Genomic DNA, 16,583 nt, shown 5'->3' on the forward strand with positions numbered 1-16,583 from the left:
GGGCGGTATTACACAGGGTTCGGGCAGGGGCGGTGTTGCACAGGGTTGGGGGCTGGGACGGTGTTGCACAGGGTTGGGGGCGGAGGGGGTGTTGCACGGTGTTGGGGGTTGGGGGCGATGTTGCACAGGTTTGGGGCAGGGGCGGTGTTGCACAGGATTGGGGGCGGGGTGAGGTGTTGCACGGGGTGGGGGGAACGGAGGTGGATGTTGCATGAGGTTGGGGAGGAGGGAGTGTGTTGCACAGGTTTGGGGGCAGGGGTTGTGTTGCACAGGGGTGGGGACGAGGGCAGTTTTGCATAGGGTTGGGGCGGGAGCGGTGTTGTGCACGGGTTGGGGCAGATGGAGGGTGTTGCATGGGGTTGGGGGGCGGAGGGCGGTGTTGCACAGGGTTGGGGGCGGGGCAGTGTTGCACAGGGTTGGGGAAGAGGGCGGTGTTGCACAGGGTTGGGGACGGGGCGATGTTGCACAGGGTTGGGGGCGGAGGCCGGTATTGCAAAGGGTTGGGGGCGGGGTGTTGTTGCACGGTGTTGGGGGCGGGGGCCGTGTTGCATGGGGCTGGGGCGGGGCAGTGTTGCACAGGGTTGGGGGCGGAGGGGGTGTTGCACAGGGTTGGGGGCGGAGGGGGTGTTGCACGGTGTTGGGGGTTGGGGGCGATGTTGCACAGGATTGGGGGCGGAGGAGGGTTTTGCACAGGTTTGGGGCAGGGTAGGAGGAAGGATTTGCACGGGGTTGGGGGGAGGGGAATGTTGCACGGGTTTGGGGGCGAAGGGGCGTTTTGCACAGGGTTGGGGGCGGCAGGGGGGTGTTGCATGGGGTTGGGGGCAGAGGGAGGTTTTGCACGGAGTGGGGGGGGTGGAGGGGGTTGTTGCATTGTGTTGGGGGAGGAGGGTGTGTGTTGCACAGGGTCGGGGCGGGGGGCGGTATTGCACGGGGTTGTGGGCAGACTGAGGGTGTTGCATGCGGTTGGGGGCGGAGGGCGGTGTTGCACAGGGTTGGGGGCGGAGGTGGTGTTGCATGGGGTTGGGGGCGGAGGGAGGGTGTTGCAAAGGGTTGGAGGTGCAGGGAGGTTTTACACAGGGTTGTGGCAGATGGTGATGTTGCACGGGGTTGGGAGCAGAGGGGGGTGTTGCAAGGGTTTGGGGGTGGGACTGTGTTGCACAGGGTTGGGGGCGGAGGGGTGTTGCACGGTGTTGGGGGTTGGGGGTGATGTTGCACAGGTTTGGGGCAGGGGCGGTGTTGCATGGGGTTGGGGCGGAGGGGGTGTTGCATGGCGTTGGGGGAGGAGGGAGGGTGTTGCATGGTGTTGGGAGCGGGGGCGATGTTGCACAGGGTTGGGGTGGAGGGAGGTTTTGCACGGGGTTTGAGGCGGAGGGAGGTTTTGCACGGGGTTGGGGCGGAGGGGAATGTTGCACGGGGTTGGGTGCGCAGGGAGGTGTTGCACAGGGTTGGGGGCAGAGCGGGGTGTTGCATGGGGTTGGAGATGGGGCGTGTTGCACAGGGTTGGGGCGGGGTGAGGTTTTGTACAGGGTGGGGGGCGGAGGGGGATGTTGCATGGTGTTGGGGGTAGATGGAGTGTGTTGCATGTGGTGGGGGCAGAGGGCGGTGTTGCACGGGGTTGGGAGCGGAGGTGGGTGTTGCACGGGGTTGGGAGCGGAGGGGGTGTTTCATGGGATTGGGGTGGAGGGAGGGTGTTGCACCGGGTTTTGGGAGTGGGGGTGCTTTGCACGGTGTTGGGGGCGGAGGCGGTGTTGCACGGGGTTGGGGGCGGAGGGGGTGTTGGGGACAGAGGGGTGTGCTGCACAGTGTTGGGGCAGGGGCAATGTTGCCCAGGGTTGGGGGCGGAGGACGGTGTTGCATGGGGTTGGGGGCGGGGCAGTGTTGCACAGGGTCGGGGCAGAGGTGTGTGTTGCACGGTGTTGGGGGTGGAGGGAGGGTGTTGCACCGGGTTTTGGGGGTGGGGGCGTTTTGCACGGGGTTGGGGGCGGAGGCAGTGTTGCATGGGGTTGGGGCGGAGGGGGTGTGCTGCACAGGGTTGGGGCAGGGGCAATGTTGCCCAGGGTTGGGGGCGGAGGGCAGTGTTGCATGGTGTTGGTGGCGGGCTGGTGTTGCACAAGGTGGGGGCGCGGAGGGCATTGTTGCATAGGGTTGGGGTGGAGGGCGGTGTTTCACAGGGTTAGGGACAGGGGGGGCGGTGTTGCATGGGGTTGGGGGCAGGACGGTGTTGCACAGGTTTGGGGGCGGGGCAGTGTTGCACAGGGTTGGGGCAGAGGTGTGTGTTGCACGGTGTTGGGGGCGGAGGGAGGGTGTTGCAGAGGTTGGGGCGGGGGCGGTGTTGCACAGGGTTGGGGACGGAGGGGGGTGTTGCATGGGGCTGGGGGTGGAGGGAGGGTGTTGCACGATGTCGGGGCGGGGGCAGTGTTGCACAGGGTTGGGGGCGTAGGTTGGTGTTGCATGGGGCTGGGGACGGAGGGCGGTGTTGCATGGGGTTCGAGGTGAGAATTGTTGGAGGCGGGGCCTCAGGTGCTGTGTGCTGCTGCAGTCTCCTGAACTGGGAGCAGACTTTTAAAACTCTGAACCCCAGAGGGAAGACATTTAATCGATTAACTGAATAATCAGTTATCCGAACGAGCTAATGCCCACCCATCACATTCGGATATTCGAGGTTCCCCTGTATACATTACGTGTCTTTCCATACAGAGGACAGACTGAATCATTTGTATATATAAGTCTGTATGTGAACCATCTAGCCTCTTGGTGATCAGCTGAGACATCAGCAGAGCCCAATGAGTGCCCCCCCCCCCCCATTGTTCTTCAGTAGACAGACTTTATATGGTGGTCTTTCCCCAACACGCCTTGGCTTCAGCGCATCCCTCAACATGTTGTCCTGGACCTTGGAATGTGCCAGTCTGCAACACTTATTCAGGGTCACCTCTTTCAGCTGGAAGACCAACAGGTTTCGAACAGACCAAAGAGCATCTTTGACCGAGTTGATGATTCTCCAGACACAGTTGATGTTCGTCTCGGTGTGCGTCCCGGGGAACAGACCGTAGAGCATGGAGTCCTGCATCACGGAGCTGCTCGAGACAAACCTCGACAAACACCACAGCATTCCTCTCCAGACTTCCTTTGCATAGGCACATTCCAGAAGGAGGTGTGTGACAGTCTCATCCCCCCACAGCCGCTTCGAGGGCAGGGTGCAGTGTGTCAGAGAGTCCAGGCGTGCATAAAGGATCTCACTGGCAAAACCCTTCTCCACACCAGCCAAGCCATGTCTTGGTGCTTGTTGGAAAGTTCTGGCAATGAGACATTCTGCCAAATGACTTTGACAATCTGCGCAGGGACCCGCTCGATAGGATCCGCCCTCTCCTTTTCCCAAAGGGTCTCAAGGACATAACGCGCCATCCACTTCCTGATGGATTTGTGGTCAAAGGTGTTTTTCTTCATAAATTTCTCCACGAAGGACAGGTGATACGGAACGGTCCAACTACTCGGAGCGTTCCGCGGCAGCGAGGCCAGGCCCATCCTTCGCAACACCAGGGACAGGTAGAACCTCAGTACGTAGTGACACTTGGTGTTTGTGTACCGGGGATCCACGCACAGCTTGTTGCAGCCATCAGGGTGAGGGTGGCCACCAGGGTGAGGGTGGCATTTTCTCCCCCGTTGCCCAGATTGCCAGGGTACATTGTGTCCCTTCGGACCCGGTCCATCTTTGATCTCCACATGAAGTTAAAGATGGCCCGGGTGACTGTGGCGGCACAGTTTCTGGGAATTGGCCAGGCCCGTGCCATATATAACAACACTAGGAGTACCTCATACCTAATGACCAGGTTTTTACCCATTATGGAGAGTGAGCATTTCTCCCATCTGCTCAGTTTCTGCCTCACTTTCCTGATACGCTCCTCCCAAGACTTGGCGCACGCCCCAGCCCCTCCGAATCAAATACCCAGCATCTTCAGGTGGTCAGTCCTGACGGTGAAGGGGATAGAGGATTGGTCAGCCCAATTCCCAAAGAGCATGGGATGGCCACCCTGATGGCCACCTTTGTGTGCGTCTGCGTCAAGCTGTGCGTGGATCCCCGGTACGCAAACACCAAGTGTCACTACGTACTGAGGTTCTACCTGTCCCCGGTGTTGCGAAGGATGGGCCTGGCCTCGCTCTTGCCTCGGTTTACCTTGGCCACTGAGGCCCGTTCGAACTGGTCACAGATGCACAAGATTTTGTGCACGGACAGCGGATCTGAGCAGAAAATGGCGATGTTCATCCACGTACAGGGAGGCCTTAACCTGCAGGCCCCCGCTGCCAGGAATAGTCACCCCTCTCAGGCTCGCATCCTTCCTGATGGACTCAGCAAATGGCTCCATGCAGCACTTAAACCAGGCAGGAAAGAGAGGGTAGCCCTGCCTGACTCCAGATCTGACTGGGAACCTGTCTGATACCCACCCATTGATTGAGACTGCACTGACAATATTGGTGTAGAGCAGTTGGATCCAATTGCAGATTCCCTCCCCAAAACCCATTTTGAAGAGGACATCTCTCATGTACATGTGCGATATCCTGTCAAAGGCTTTCTCCTGGTCCAGGCTGATGAGGCAGATGTTCATACCCATGTCCTGCATGTCGCATTGGGTCTCAAGGACTCTATGTGCTGACCACTTCCTGATGGACTTGAAGTCAAAGGTGTTTTTCTTCATAAACTTCTCCACGAAGGACAGGTGATACGGAACGGTCCAACTACTCGGAGCGTTCCGCGGCAGCGAGGCCAAGGCCATCCTTTGCAACACCGGGGACAGGTAGAACCTCAGTACGTAGTGACACTTGGTGTTTGCGTACCGGGGATCCACGCACAGCTTGATTCAGCCACACACAAAGGTGGCCATCAGGGTGAGGGTGGCATTGGGTGTGTTTTCTCCCCCGTTGCCCAGATCTTTATACATTAATTTCCTTTGGACCCGGTCCATCTTTGGTCTCCATATAAATTGGAAGATGGCCCGGGTGACTGCAACGGCACAGGTTCTGGGAATAAGCCAGACCTGTGCCATGTATAACAGCAATGACAGTGCTTCACACCTGATTACCAGGTTTTTTCCCGCAATGGAGAGCGACCATAGCTTCTATCTGCCCAGTTTCTGCCTCACTTTGCTGAAACGCTCCTCCCAAGACTTGGCGCACGCCCCAACCCCCCCCCGCCCTGAACCAAATACCCAGCACCTTCAGGTGGTCGGTCCTGACGGTGAAGGGGATCGAGGATTGGTCGGCCCAGTTCCCGAAGAGCATGGCCTCGCTCTTGCCTCGGTTTACCTTGGTCCCTGAGACCCGTTCAAACTGGTTACATATGCACATGAGTCTGTGCACGGACAGCAGATCCGAGCAGAAAATGGCGACGTCATCCATGTACAGGGACGCCCTAACCTGTAGGCCCCCGCTGCCCGAAATAGTCACCCCTTTCAGGCTCGCATCCTTCCTGATGGACTCGGCAAATGGCTCTATGCAGCACACAAACAAGGCAGTAGAGAGAGGGCAGCCCTGTCTGACTCCAGATCTGACTGGGAAGCTATCTGATTTCCACCCATTGATTGAGACTGCACTGACAATGTTGGTGTAGAGCAGTCTGATCCAATTGCAGATTCCCTCCGCAAAGCCCACTTTGGAGAGAATATCTCTTATATACATGTGTGATATCCTGTCAAATGCTTTCTCCTGGTCCAGGCTGATGTGGCAGGTGTCCAACCCCCTATCCTGCACGTAGGCGATCGTATCCCTGAGGAGTGCGAGACTCTCAGTGATCTTCCTGCCCGGTACAGCACAGGTTTGGTCAGGGTGAATCACCGACCCCAGAGCAGACCTGACCCGGTTGGCGATTACCTTTGACAAAATTTTGTAATCCACATTCAATAGTGAGATTGGTCTCCAATTTCTGAGTTCCTCCCTCTCCCCCTTCCGCTTGTAGATGAGGGTGATGATGCCTTTCCTCATGGATTCACTCATGGTACCTGCCCGAAGCATACTGACATACACCTCCAGCAGGTCCTGGCCAATCAAGTCCCACAGAGCGGAATAGAGCTTGACCGGTAAGCCGTCGCTTCCGGGAGTTTTATTCTTTTCGAAGGACGCGAGGGCCTTGGTCAGCTCGTCCAGAGATAGCGGCTGGTCCAGCCTCTCCTGTGTTCTGTCGTCTAAGACCTCCGTGATAGAGGACAGGAACGACTGGGAGGCCGCGCTCTCGGTCAGCTTCGCAACATACAGACTGGCATAGAAGGATTTGCTGATCCTCATGATGTAAAAACAATGACTGCAGATGCTGGAAACCAGATTCTGGATCAGTGGTGCTGGAAGAGCACAGCAATTCAGGCAGCATCCGAGGACAGGCAAAATCGACGTTTCGGGCAAAAGCCCTTCATCAGGAATAAAGGCAGAGAGCCTGAAGCGTGGAGAGATAAGCTAGAGGAGGGTGGGGGTGGGGAGAGAGTAGCATAGAGTACAATAGGTCAGTGGGGAAGGAGATGAAGGTGATAGGTCAGGGAGGAGAGGGTGGAGTGGATAGATGGAAAAGGAGCTGGGCAGGTCGGGTTTGTTTCAGGACATGGTTGAAGAGCTTCAGGGCTGAGGAAATGACCTGGAAGTTGCAGTGGGAGAGAGACTCCCTGAGATTCTTGTAGAGAGAGGAGGAAAACTTCTTCAAGGCAGGCATCCTTGCAAGAGGATTCGCAGTAGGGTTAAAATCACGAGGTAAAAACAATGACTGCAGATGCTGGAAACCAGATTCTGGATCAGTGGTGCTGGAAGAGCACAGCAATTCAGGCAGCATCCGAGGACAGGCAAAATCGACGTTTCGGGCAAAAGCCCTTCATCAGGAATAAAGGCAGAGAGCCTGAAGCGTGGAGAGATAAGCTAGAGGAGGGTGGGGGTGGGGAGAGAGTATATAGAGTACAATAGGTCAGTGGGGAAGGAGATGAAGGTGATAGGTCAGGGAGGAGAGGGTGGAGTGGATAGGTGGAAAAGGAGCTGGGCAGGTCGAGTTTGTTTCAGGACATGGTTGAAGAGCTTCAGGGTTGAGGAAATGACCTGGGAGTTGCAGTGGGAGAGAGACTGATCCTCATGATGTCAGCCTGAGATGACGTTATCGAGCCATCTTCTTCCTTCAGGCTGCTGAGCACGGAGCTCTCTTTGTGCACCTTCTGGAAGAAGAAACGTGAGCACGTCTTGTCCTGCTCCACGGAGCGGACCCTGGACCGGAAGATTATCTTAGAGGCCTCTGAGGCAAAGACCGAGGCTTGCTGGCCCTTCTTTGCATACATTATAGCCTGGAAGCAGTCACCTGCACTGAAGTGTGGATTGTTATGGGCCTGGTGTCAGGGAGTGTTTAAGGCCCAAAAGCTACATTACAGTAAAGTTTCCCTGAGAAGTGCAAGATGGAGGGGGGGGGGGGAAGAAGATTTTGCTGGAGTGCTGCGGGTTTGAAGCAGCAGATCTATTTCTATGAGTGTCTGTTCTTATCAAGACAGGGGTTCGAGTTGTGAGTATCAGAGCTAGTGGAGATCATCGCTGGATCGTGATTGGACGTTGGAGGATCGTTTGGTTGTGCTGACCTGCTATTGGTGGATCTTCATGCTGGCTTCGGCCTAACGCCAATTCAGGGACCAGCCAACCTCATAGCTATGGCCTCAACAGCTGCCCGCAGCCCTGGGCAGGGGGTTCGAAACACCGTCCGGGTGACTGTGAAGAAGATAGAGGATCGTACGCCGCTTGACCGCATGCTGTTTATCAAGAAAGTGCTGCTGGGATGCTGTGGGTTCGCTGCAGCGGATGTGTACTGTCTGCAGGATTTCCCTGGGGCAGGCTACTTTGATGGGACCTTCAGGAGTGTGAAGCAGTGCGAACAGCTCCTGAAGGTCTTCAAGGAGAAGGAAGGAGAGCCGCTGTTTTCCATCTTGTCGGCAACCCCATTGTGTGTGCTTCCTGCACAGAGGAATCGGGTTGTTACAATCCATATGTACAACCCCTATGTTCCAGCGGCTGATGTCCTGACCTTCCTGGGAAGGTAAGACCAAGTTGAGGGAGAAGCCACCGATGTGATCGACCCCTTTAGAATCTGGACCAGTAAGCGGCAGGTCAGGGTGACTCTGAGGGTCGATGGCAATGGGAACATTCTTCACCCACCCTCGAGCTTCGCAATTGGAGGGAACAGAGGCTACCTGACATATGCAGGGCAGCCAAAAGTGTGCCGAACCTGCAGGAAGTCGGGACACGTCGCGGCGGACTGCAAGGGGACCATCTGCAGGAACTGCAAACAGGAGGGTCACCTGACTAAGGACTGTCAGGAAGCAAAGAGCTGCAACCTGTGCGGAGAGGCGGGTCACATGTACAAGACCTACCCAAGACGGGGGGGCTCCACTTACGCACAGATGGCTGGAGGTAGCAATGTGAGCCGTGGACCCCCAAAGATCAGTAAGGTGCACCCAGACAGCAGAGAAACGGAGTCTGGTGGCACCCAGAAAGAAGAACAGGCTGGAGTAGAGGAGGTGGCAGACAGCGGAGAGACACAGCAACTGATCCTAGCTCTAGCTGAGCAGATGGAAGCAATGGAGGAGAAGGTAATCGAGCAGGCAGAGGAGTGGATACCTGTTAAAAACAGGAAGAGAAAATCCGGCCAGGCCCCCAAAGCCTCCCAGCAAAGGGGGAAAAGACAGCTGCACAAGGGAGGGACGGCCAGCTCTTCAGATGGTGAAGACGGGCGCAAAGAATGTCATCACCACCAGAAGAAGAGACAGAGCGCCATAGAAAAAGAGGAGGGCATTTCCTCCCAACCAGGAAACAACGGACCCCCTGAAGTCCACCCTCCACCCAGTGAGAACCAGGGGTTACCCACTGCCCCACAACTACAGACAACTGAGAGCTGCGATTCTCTGACAGTCCCATTGTCAGATACAGAACTGGACGGTGCGGACCCTTGCCTTGGCTCAATGACTCCAGAGATGGAAATGTGTTGCTGGAAAAGCGCAGCAGGTCAGGCAGCATCTAGGGAACAGGAGAATCGACGTTTCGGGCATTAGCCCTTCTTCCTGAAGAAGGGCTAATGCCCGAAACGTCGATTCTTCTGTTCCCTAGATGCTGCCTGACCTGCTGCGCTTTTCCAGCAACACATTTCCATCTCTGATCTCCAGCATCTGCAGACCTCACTTTCTCCTCAATGACTCCAGAGCAGGTAAATGACCACAGTGAGAGCCTGGATAGCTACCTCAGCCCAGCGAGGGTCCAGCAGTTCGTGCTCACCATGGGGATGCAGACAGCTTCCCCAGAGACAGGACAGTCAAATGGACAACGGTAGCCCCATAAACTGGGATTAAAAAAGGTTTATTTGCTATAGTATAACAGGGCACCCACTCAGTAGGTGGGTTCTGCTGAACCACAGCTAAATAACAAGAGACTGGATGGTTAATAAAGAGAACTGTAAATAGGATAACTGTAAATTGGAGTAATTCAATCTGTTCTTTGTAATGTTTAAGACATGCAATGTATATATCTATGAACGACATGACAAATTGTACAAGTACCAAAGATTTATTTCTATGAATAAAGTATATTTTGAAATTTAAAAAAAATGGAGGGGGGGACGAGACTGTCACACACCTCCTTTTGGAATGTGCCTACGCAGAAGAAGTCTGGAGAGGAATGCAGTGGTGTTTGTCTACCATTGGCGAGCAGAACGAGATAAAGGAAAGTCGAAGAGTGTGGTGCTGGAAAAGCACAGCAGATCACAGCAGCATCCGAGGAATGGAAGAGTCAATGTTTCGGGCATCAGGACTGTTGCACTATCAATCTAAGTTGAAAATGTGTTGCTGGAAAAGCGCAGCAGGTCAGGCAGCATCCAGGGAACAGGAGAATCGACGTTTCGGGCATAAGCCCTTCTTCAGGATGCTGCCTGACCTGCTGCGCTTTTCCAACAACACATTTTCAGCTCTGATCGCCAGCATCTGCAGTCCTCACTTTCTCCTCTATCAATCTAAGTACCAACTCAAAACAACTGAAAGAAACAAATATAACCAGAAGTTCTGAATTTCAAAGAATTTACTATTAACATTATAGTATATATTGTTTTAAACAGAAAAGATAAAATCAACACATGCAGTCTGAACTGCTGTACTTTTCCAGCACCACTCTAATCCAGTCTCTGGATAATTAGCCCTGTCTCATTACCACTGTGCAACTGTGCCCTATTGGAAGAGACTTTTGCCCCTCATGTGAAAATTGACATTTTCTTCCTGATGAAGGGTTATGCCGAAACGTCGACTCTCCTGCTCCTCGGATGCTGCCTGACCTGCTGTGCTTTTCCAGTACCACACTCTTCGACTCTAATCTCCAGCATCTGCAGTCCTCACTTTCTCCGAGAAAAAAGATAGCCAAATATGTTGATACTTCCCTGTCAATACACAGATTATCCATTGGCAAGTCCTCAACTGAATATCCTCATGTAAGAGGTGGGAATTGGATCCCTCGACAAAACTTTCAGAGAAATTTAATTTTTTATTTCATGGGATGTGGACATTGCCAGCAAAACCAGTACATGTTTTTGTCCATTGCTAATTGTCCTTTAATTTCCAGGACATTTCTGAGTGAAAGATATTGCTGTCAGCCAGACCAGGAAAGTATGACAGATTTCCTCCCTCAGGGACATTAGTGAGCCAGATGAGCTTTTACAATCAGTAAACAGTTCTATAGTCAATATTACTGAGGCTAGGTTTCAGTTCCAGAGTGAAGTAATTGAGATTAAGTTCTGTGAAGCAACATGGTAGAATTTGAATCCTTGACACGAGAGGACAAGCTTGGATCTCTGGATAATTAGGTAAAAAGATATTCCTGATGAAGGGCTTTTGCCCGAAACGTCGATTTTCTTGCTTCTTGGATGCTGTCTGAACTGCTGTACTTTTCCAGCACCACTCTAATCCAGTCTCTGGATAATTAGCCCTGTCTCATTACCACTGTGCAACTGTGCCCTATTGGAAGAGACTTTTGCCCCTCGACATGTGGTGTGCAAGGTGAGCAGCCTGTGGAAAATACCCTAAAGCTCACGAATCAGGTTCCCAGCTCTAGCTGAACAGATCCACTCTCTAGCGGTACTTTATAAGAGTCGCAGGTGAAGGAAGTAAACCCTGACCAAACATTTGGAGTAGAGCCAAAGGCAGACTGATCACTGAACACCTCAGTTCTTTCGGCAAATTTTGTTAGCTGGCCATTGGTCTCAAGCAGGGAGATTGAAAGGAGTTCGCTGACATGAGCACAGGACTGCATCTCCACAAATTTTACTCAAGCTTGGTGCCCCAGAGAGGACAAGCCAGTTTCACTGCAGAATATTATTTGCAATGTTTGACACAAATTTAACACAAAACAGCACAAGCCATCATCTCATGAGACAACAGGTTGCCAAGGCGTTCATCTTGAGGAGCTTGCAAAGGAAAGAGCCTCTGGTCAGCTTACTTATAAATTACTTGCAGTGCATGGAAATTAGGATTTATTTTGAAAGGAGATCAGTTCCTGAAATAGCAATAAATCACCAACTTTGAAGACAATGAGGCTGTTGCCTATGCTGTGAAACTAGTTCTGTTGCACACATTTATCCATCACAGTTTTGTGCTGTGTTTTAAGTTTCTTAGTTCTCAATTTTTTTTTTCAAACTGCACATAGATCAATCAGTGACATGATGAAATAAATGCCCTGCTGATTGTAAGCATTTTAGACATTTTTCATGAATATCAGGTGACAATGTCAATTTTCACATGATAAATTACAAAAGAGCGAGGAATCCCACGAGTTACACTGCATGTGTTGAGTTTATCTTTTCTGTTTAAAACAATACATGCTACAATGCCAATAGTAAATTCATGTATATTCAGGTCTTCTGGTTATAATATTTGTTTCTTTCAGTTTGGTTTGAGGTGGGACTTAGATTGAAAGTACAACAACCAAATTGTCTCTTACACCAGCTGGTGCATAGAATTTTCATTAGGTTTTGGATTATTATAAACATACCTTAACTATAAGTAAATTATTTAGAATTTTCGTAATTTTTGGTAGGAATTACAGTTGTTAATATCGTGGTGTTAAGCTCAGCATGGAGGAACAATGCACAGTCCCATTTTAATTTAGTAGCCTTCTGACCTGAGTTTCATTGTGTTAAATGTTTTACCAACACGAACTAGCATTAGGATAGTTGTTCATTTAAAAAGAATAAATTTGATATGAAGAGTCTAAGAATAAGGGGTAAGCCATTTAGGACTGAGGTGAGGAAGATATCCTTCACTCAGAGAATTGTGAACCTGTGGAATTCTCTACAACAGAAAGCTGTTGGGGCCAGTTTGTTAGATATATTCAAGAGGGAACTGGATGTGGCCCTTGTGGCTAAAGGGATCAAGGGATATGGAGAGAAAGCGGGAGTGGGATACTGAGATTGCATGATCAGCCATGATCATATTGAATGGTGGTGTTGGCTCAAAGGGCCAAATGGCTTACTCCTGCACCTGGTTTCTATGTCTCTGTGTTTTGATGAACAATTCAGTGTTTGGGCTCATGGTCAGTATATCAGTACACCTCCAAGAGACATTCTCATCACTGCATGTGACCCAAGGGTACAGAGATTGCTTGAAGCATGACACTCCGCTGGAATCATTCTCCTCTGTTTTACTCAATATCTTAACATTAGCTCAGACAAAACTGTGAGTGGGGACAGTAAGAGAGTACATTATATTTAGTAGCAATAAATGTCTATTGCACCCTTTACTCCAGTGATATTCATGCCCAGTTTCTTATTTTACAGGAGATTGCATAAGCATCACCACACAGTTAAAATAAACCCTCTGGTGGCAAACTCACACCAGCTATCACTGACAAGAACAGCTTTTGTTTTTCACCCCTAATTGCCCCTGAACTGATTGGTACAAAACCCCTTTCAGTGAGTAGTTCAGCTGGTCAGGAGTCAAATGGAGGTCAGACGAGTTAAGAATGACAAATTCCCATATCTGGAGGAAATTAGTGAACCAGATGGCTATTTTCTGAGAAGAAATAAAATAATTTCAAGTCACCATTCCAGAATTTAATAGCTGAGTTTAAATTTCTCCAGCTACTTTACTGAGACTTGAACCTTTGACCCCAGATGATCAGCGTGGGCCTCTAGATTAATTGGCTAGTAAAACAACTGCTAAACTGCCAACTTTTCCAAATCATCTTCCCCTTTCCAAATGAGGAATGGCTGTTTGAGTTGTCCTGTGCTTGCTGTGTTCCACCATAACATTAAACTTTTTCTACTCCTTAGATTGTGGTACTACAATCCTGATGAGCTGTCCCTTAGCACTTTTGTATATACCACATTTTGTAGTATTGGCTTTCAATTTTGAGCAGTTCCAAGAATGCGAAAATTGTGTTGCTAAAAGATTGTCATCTAATTCTATTTTTCAATTTGTTTCAATTTCCTAGAGTTTTGGAGAACTCATCTATTCTTCCTTTGGCTTTCAAAGCCAGTTCTGGCGCAGTGCTGAACCATAATATGTGGTAACTAGGTCAGAAGGGCCAGTTGGTTAAAAACAAGTTCAAACAAAGAATTCTTGGATCATATTATCATTTTAGTTAGCTTTATAGGGTTTTTGCACATTTGATAATTGTATGTAAATGGGAATATACATCACACAATTGTCAGGTAATGATCATTTTGAATAAGTGACGATCTAACCACTGCCCCTTGACATTCAATGATGTTATCATCATTGAATCCTCACTATCCACAGCCTGGGGGTTACCTTTGACCAGAAACTCAATTGACTGACCACACAAATGCAGTGGCTCCAACAGCAGGTCAAAGGCTAGGAATACTGCAGTGAGTAACTCACCTTCTGACTCCCCACATCCTTCCATCAACTACAAGGCTCAAGTTACAAGTGTGATGGAATCCTCCCAACTTGCCTGGATGGATGCAGCTCCAACAACACTCCAATGACACCATCCAGGACAAAACAGCCATTTGGATGGCACCACATCCACTCTCTCTGTCACTGAATAGCAGCAGTGCGAGATACACTATAGAGTTCACCAGAGATCCTCAGACAACACCTTCCAAACCCCTGACACTTCCATCTAGAAGGACAAGGGCGGCAAACACATGGAATCACCGCCACCTGCAAGTTCCCCTCAAAACCACTGAGCTAGAATTATATCACCATTCCTTCACTGTTGTTGCATCAAACTCCTGGAATTCTCCCCCTAATGGCATTGTGGTTCAACCTACAGTACACAGACTGCTACAGTTCATACAGGCAGCTCACCACCACCTTCTCAAAGGCAACTAGGGATGGGCAATAAATGCTGGCCCAGCCAGTGCTGCCAACATCGCATGAGTGAATAAAAATAATTTCTGTGTGGGATGTTTTGTTACAGTCAATTTTTAACAACTGCAGGTGTAAGCCTGAAATGCAAACTAGAAAATGAATAACTTATATATTTGGGGGATAAACAAAAACAAAACCTTCAGAAACAGGGTGACAAAAGTCTATAAAATGAATATTTCAAGAGGAGGATGTACATTGATAGCATGGACGAGGAGGAGAGTTGTGAGGAGCATAAATAATGGCCGGTTGGATCAAATGATCGTTTTATGTGTTGTAAGTTCCTCAGAATTCGTCACTAGAAAATTGAATGTGCAATATGATCTCTATTGGATTTAGCCAATTAATTGTGAATAAAAACATCAATTTCTAGAATGGTCTCACCACGACCAGTAAGACATTCTCCCCAGCAATAGACAAATCTTTAATGCAAAACAAAAATCGTCTTAAAAAAGGTACACCTTGTCTTTTAATTAGGAATTAATTTTGTGCTAAAAAAACACATTTATTTTTCCTACTCAAGCTTCAGTATTTCAGTCAAAACTTGCCATATATTATGCATATGGAACTGCAGCTTCTCCTCACATTCTTGTAAGAAGAATGAGGTAATCTAATGGAAGGCCATTGCAGTATTAATGAAGTAGTTCTAGTTGATTGAATAATTCCTAACAGTCAGTTTGAAAATAATACAGGTAACATACAGCAACAAATGTTGAAATTTAGCGTCGCTACTATTGCAGCTTAGTGTTGAAAAATAATCTGTAAGAATATTATTAGATGAACAGGAGCATCCACTGTTCATTTAAGTTGGAATATTGATTTCACTCTCTTCAAATTTTCTGGTGGATTGAAGTGCATGTCAGGTGCCTGCACTGACCTACTGACTAATGTAGTTGCATCTAAATTGGTGAGAAAGGCATGGGTCGAAACTCTATTCTAGAGACTGTAGTCCATAACTTGCAATGTCTCAGGTGTTCAGAAAACAGAAAGGCAGGGGTGTAGTGGTAAGTGTTGTTGGACTAGTAATCCAACACCCAGGTTATTGTTCTGGGACACAGGTTTGAATACCATCGTGGCAGATGGTGAAATTTGAATTCAATTTAAAATAGTGTCCTGAATAAAAACTAGTCTAATGGTGGGCCACTGACAATTGTTAGTTGAAAGCCCATCTGCTTCACTAATATCTTTTCAGGAAAGAAATAAGCCATTCTTACCAAATCTGGCCTATGTGCGACTCTCCGTCCACAACAATGCGATTGACTCTTAACTGCTCTCTTGGCAAATAGGGCCTGGAAATGAATGCTGGCCTGACCAATGCCACACACATCACATCAATAGTACCATGGCAATCACTTGATGCAAAGTTGGACTTTTCCCTGGGATCCTGACAAATACCTCTAAACACAACTTATTAGCCTGTTTATTATTGCTGTGTGCAGGACCTTGCTGTATGTAAATTGGCTGTTCTGCTTATTATGTTACAAACTCTCTCTGCCCAAAACCCTCCCCCAGCCTCCCCCGCCCTCTTTATCTGCAGCTCAGCTTACACCCACCCTCTGTCTTGAAGAAGGGTTACACCTGAAACATTGACTTCTCCATCTCCTGATGCTGTCTGGCTTGCTGTGTTCTTCCAGCCTCCTGTTTGCCTACCTTGTTACAACAGTGCCAACACTTCAAAAGTCTTTCACTGGTCACACCATGGAACACCTTTAAAGCTGATATTGAAAAAGTGCTTGTTAACTGTATTGACTTCTTTACTTTCCCTTTGTTTTCCAATTTTCAAACCCACAAACTGAAGCCATGAATCATTTCTGTTCAAATAGATCTCCCAGGTTTCTGACATAAATCCTAAAGAGTTAACAGTAAATTCCTGCCACTATTGAAAAAATACAGCAATTAAGACTATTGATTAAAATCATTCACTAATGACTGATCAAATTAAAATCAATCTGAGTTGCAGTTCACAAATATTGACGTGGTCTGATGCAATAACGGTGATCAGAAGTATGACTAACCTGGTACAGACATTTTCTCAAATGTAGCATGAGAATAGTGAACATGTCCTTCAATTTGCATCAATTCTAGTCATCACCCTATTTACAAAACAGGGTTAGATACAAAAAGAGAGTATACATCTGGAGTAGACGTTTATGTAACCATAAGAAGACTAATGAAGGACCAAAACAAAGTGGATAAAGGGCCTTCAATATGATAATA

Source organism: Chiloscyllium plagiosum, unplaced genomic scaffold (assembly GCF_037043375.1).
Source record: "Chiloscyllium plagiosum isolate Xiang-an unplaced genomic scaffold, Cpla_swu_hap1 HiC_scaffold_2, whole genome shotgun sequence".
Taxonomy (NCBI): Eukaryota; Metazoa; Chordata; class Chondrichthyes; order Orectolobiformes; family Hemiscylliidae; genus Chiloscyllium; species Chiloscyllium plagiosum.